This window comes from Cryptomeria japonica, chromosome 3 (genome assembly GCF_030272615.1).
Source record: "Cryptomeria japonica chromosome 3, Sugi_1.0, whole genome shotgun sequence".
NCBI classification, from domain to species: domain Eukaryota; kingdom Viridiplantae; phylum Streptophyta; class Pinopsida; order Cupressales; family Cupressaceae; genus Cryptomeria; species Cryptomeria japonica.
This window is the reverse complement of record NC_081407.1, coordinates 904793058-904798445: the sequence shown is the minus strand read 5'-3', so window position 1 is coordinate 904798445 and position 5388 is coordinate 904793058.

Sequence of the window (5388 nt, the reverse complement as noted above, 5' to 3'; positions counted from 1 at the left end):
AACTAGCTTCAATAGAACCTTTAACTTCAGCAGGCTTCGTCTGTATTTTATCATGAAAATAACACTCTTCAGCATTCCTCACATGCTTACATTCCTCCTTTGTTTTCCATCTTATCACTGATTTTTCAACTCCATCTATCATTTGTTTTTCATAAACTTTACCCATATGCTTTTCTATGGTGTCAAATTTTAGCTGCAACCTAATTTCCTTGTTATGTTTCCAAGTGTAAATCTTACACCTGCATTCTATTGGAGGCTCGCCTTCAATTGGATTCTCCACTAGTTCAATGAATGGATACTTTGATGCTCAATTAGTTTGAAAATTCCTCACTCACATATCCCACTGCCGATCCTTTTTTTATTGTGGTTCATCCTTTTTTGATCTAGCTTTTCTTTTCCCCTTCCGTGCATTATCATCAATGACATTATCACCCAAGTTGATTATATCATTCCGGCTAAGTTGGGCATCTACCAGATAATCTTCTTCAAGATCATCCTGATCTGAGATATCAGGTTCATCGTGGTCTTCAACATGCAGTGTAGGTTGTGAATTTTGTACTTGTACTTGTGATGATGTACCTTCCCGATTTTCACCACAATCTTTTCCAAAGCCAAAGTACGAAGACAACGTTCTTCTTTTTGTCGACCTCTCATGGCCTTCCCCACATTAAGGTTTCCTACCCTTCTTCCTATTCAACATCTGCAATGAAATAAAGGTTGCCAAAAAGTGTCAATTTGTTGAAGAAGTAATAATAGACTATAAAGTATAATATATGTTTCATTGGCCCTACGACCTACAATCTAGATGTCTGAGGTCTAAATGTCCCGTCTGACCACTTGGCATTGACGGGTCACGACTAAATAAAAATGAACTCAATAGTGCAAACAAATATAGATAAATTTAAAATAATATTATAACACTTCTAAAATATGATCGCTCACCTTTAGGTCACTAGTAGTCGCCAATGCAGTCAACAACAATGATTTTCCTTGGTGTGAAACTTCGCTATTGATATAAATTTAGAGCCTCGAACCCACCAAATTGTGTTGAAATAGATCTGATCTTTGCATGTATTTACACCAATCCTTATATGATGAATTCCGTAGGAATTTTATATGGTATATAAATATTTGGCGAATTCCGTGTAACTATAACACAACTTATGTAATTTTCGAGGTGATTATGGGTCGTCCAAATAATTGGCAAATACAATATAGCTAGCAAAAGTTCGGGTGAATGGAGACACACGTCGGCAAAATGTCGGGCGAGTTGGGTTCTCCTGGCTAAAAAATCTTCACATGCCTATAGGAGAATTATGGTCATCTATTAAGGCAACCTTAGAGAGTGTAGGCCAAAAATCAAATTTACCATGTGTCCACCGTATATTGTATTGGCAAAATCCTCGCATAGAAACATTCAATTACATAAAACATATGGCGATCGGGCCGTGAATTTGACGGGAAATTGATAATGTTGTGGCGACATGTCCACCCCCAGTCGGTACAAAATATTTGCCATTTTCTAGATCGTCGACATGAAAAATTTGCCATTGGCAAATATTCGCCACTAAAGTAATCTCTGACCAACAACATCCATAAAACATACTAGAAGTTGCACCAACACCATTTATGCAATTCATCAAAGATCTTCAAAAAAAGCTCTGTCCGTGAAACCATCGACGGAACTAGAAGCCAAACTTCTAAGCAAACAGGATAGCATCCGATTACCAGACCAAAACCAACTGACTGAATATGAACATCAGTATCATGAATAAGACAATTCCATAACCAAATCATACTGAAGCCTATCGGATCGTGTTGGATCCAAACCAACCAGAAAACCACTCAACCTACCGAGACCAGAAGGGTGTCGGTAAAGCATCCAAATAACTAGTGTTGGCATCAATGATAAAACATCAATGCAACACATAATCAATTCCTCCAAATGGCCAACAATCTCCCCCTTGGGCAGTGATGGAAACACTAGATGTGAAAAAGATCTAAGTACCAATAAATGCCAAACAAGTCTCCCCAAATGGAAGACTATTGGCATTGAGTTGTCATTGTTGTCAACCGGTATTGCAGGTAGGCTACCAGTAGAGGTATGCCATCTGGTATAAAGAAGAGTGAACCGATATGGTTGAAGACAAACAAGGTATTGAGAAGATTAACATGAAGGCTTGTAAACCGGTATGGTTAAAGACAAGTAGTTATTGAGACTATCAGTGACTTCACTGGTATTAGGAGAGATGCATGTGTGTGTTAGCATGTTGAGTGATAACTGGTAGAGTATAAACCAGTTTGGAGGTTGACTGCCTGTTTATGATGAAGAGGCAGAATGTTAAAATGATCACAAACTATCAGAGGTGAAGATATCCTAACGGTGTAGTGTGTACCACCAGTTAGCGAGAGGAGTAGGACTCACTGATAAAGGCTTACACCAGTATGAGTTTGGTGAATGTTCAAGTGTAAACTGACCTTGTGTCGGTGAGCTGAGTGTATGAGCAATGTGATACCATGTGGAGTTGAGATGGCAAGCATGGAGAGGTCGGTGAAGTTCCATCGACATGGTTGTTGAAACAGCAAGTCGACATTAATGAAATAGCCACAAATCATGAAATGATAACTGATTTATGCGGCTTGAGGAAGAAAGAATGACAAAGAAAGTCAGGGAGTAGTTGGCGCCTAGATCGAAGCAAAGAAATCAAACTGCAAGATGACCTCGAGAAGGAAACAACTGGACTGTAAATGAGTCGACAGATTTGAAGGCATAAAATCATGGACGAGATTGCTATGTTTGGTAAAAATGCATGGGATGTTGAAAAAAATGTACAGATACATTCCTCGAGTATGGGTGATTGATCCATGGCAGATTAGATTAGATCTTATGCAAACTTGTTGAAATGTGGAGACTGATCAGCAAAGTACTGTACACTCAGCACGTATCCTCGTCGGGATCCGGGGCCGGGCCGAGCCCCAGGCAGGGGTTCGGGGGTGGCAGCCCCTGAGAAAAGTGCGGGTTCAGGGGTGGCAGCCCCTGAGAAATTTTTTGTTACCGTTTTTCGTTGATGAAAACCGACTTTGTTTGTTGCCCTAAAAACGCATGTTATAAGCAGCTAGGATGCTTAAGGCATTGTAAGGTTGGTGTACTGTTTTTGCTGGATAATAAGAAAGATTAGACGACTGTGTATGGTGGACGTAACCCATTCTGGTTGAACCACGTTAAATCTCCGTGTTATCTGTGTCTTGTTTTATTTCTTTATCTTTTGTATTTAAATCTACATATAACTGTTAGTTCATATTTGCTTCGGATCTGCTTGAAACCCTAACATAACTGCCCTAAGTTTGAATTTTTTCTTGGCGGGAAAGCTCAAGGTTAAATATAATGACTTGAGACTATGATTGTTGCTGCAGAGTGAAGGCAAGTGTGAAATTAATGTCTGAGAGCTGAAGAGATAAACACTTGAAGTGTTTATGAGTAAAAACTAGACCGGTAAGGAGAAGCGGGATAAACCAGTGTAAGAAATAAACTGGTGGAGTAAGCATAGAACATAGAGGTGACAAGCCAGCAAAAGCGGTACCTGATAAAGAGTAATCAGGTGTGAGTTGAGGTGAAAAGACATTGTGAGAGGGGATTTAGAAAAGTGATCAGCAAAGCAAAGTTGTAGAGTGGGTGGAGAGAATACAGACCAGTAAGGCTGAAACTGGCAAAGCAGAATATTGTAAGGTTGCAAGACTTCATTTGCAACAATGCTTTCATTTGTACAACATTTTTTATATTGTTTTTCACTAAGTTGAAGCTTAGTGCAGGGGTTGCAACTCCTTTAGGTTGTAGCCTATAAATTGTGCAGGGGTTGGTGCTCCTTTGAGTTGGTGCTCATAAATCAAGGTTTGGTGCTCCTTGGGTTGGTGCGAAGATATTTTTCCTAACATTTGATGACGTGACCAGTTTTGAGCATGGACTTTGTTTTGGGATTTCCAAACACATAATGAGGCAACGATTCTATTATTGTGGTTGTTGATAGGTTCAATAGAATGACTCATTTCATTGCTTGTAAGAAAACTAGTGATGCAACACGGGTGGTAGAATTATTTTTTCAAAAGTTGTTAGATTGGATGGCGTACCAAAAACCATTGTCACTAATAGAGATACAAAGTTCTTAAGTCATTTTTGGAGGACTTTATGGAAGAAGCTAGGGACTAAGTTATAGTTTAGCAGTGCCTATCACCCTCAAACCGATGGCCAAATAGAGGTAGTTAGCCAGAGTTTGGAAAACCTGTTAAGGTGCATTGTTGGAGAGAAGACCAAACAATGGGATTTGGCATTGCCCCAAGAAGAATTTTCTGACAATAGTTCAGTGAATAGATCTACACATAAATTACCATTTCAAATTATTTATGGTAGGAATCCTAAGGGTGAGACAAAAGTTGCAGGAAAGTAATGAGAAGTACAAATCTATAATAGATGTTGGTCGACAACATCAAGACTTTAAGGAAGGTGATTTAGTGATGTTTTTTTCTGCAGAAAGAGAGGTTAACCACAAGCACATACCACAAGTTAAAGTATAAGAAAGTTGGTCCTTGCAAGGTTTTCAAGAAGATTAATGACAATGCTTATGAGATAGATTTACCAACCAATCTTGATATCTCTCTTGTATTTAATGTTTCTGATTTATACACCTTTCATGGTGACATTCATGATGATGATGGTGTAGAGGAAGTAGATTGGCAGTGGATAATTCCTAGTAAGAAAAGGGAGAAGATTGCACAGGTTTTAGATAAGAAGACTATTTGCACTCGACCAGGAGAATACAATAGATACTTGGTACAGTGGGAAGGATTAGCACTAGCAGAGAGCACATGGATTACAAAGTGGGAATTGAAGTTGGATCGAGGTCAATGGCAGCAATTTGAGGACAACCACTCGCAGGAGTTGTGTTCTTTTCAACCAGAGGAGGATGATGTAAGGACTTCGTGGGGTCATAAATTTTGATTCGATTGTCCGATTGGGATAAAATTTGACATGGAGGTGTATCATGAGGAATTTTTTGGATTGCTTACTAAATCTAGTTCAGTAGGGCCTCAAAAAAATCAAATTTTTGGGGCCTGATTCCTTCATATGAGGCCTCAAAATTGGCTTTTACTGGTTTTTTCATGTTTTTAGAAAGTTGGTTTTTTAGTTAATTTTGAACTCGTAATATTTATGGGGTTATAAAGTTGGAAATTCATGCCATAGGAACTTTTTTTAGATTTCTAGAAGATTTCATGATTTTTGGGATAGATTTGAAAATTTCCATAAAAGGCAAATTTTGAAATTTGTAAAAACCTGCCCATAAAGGAAATTTTTGGTTTGCTGTTAAAATAGGTGTAAAAACCTGCCCATAAAGG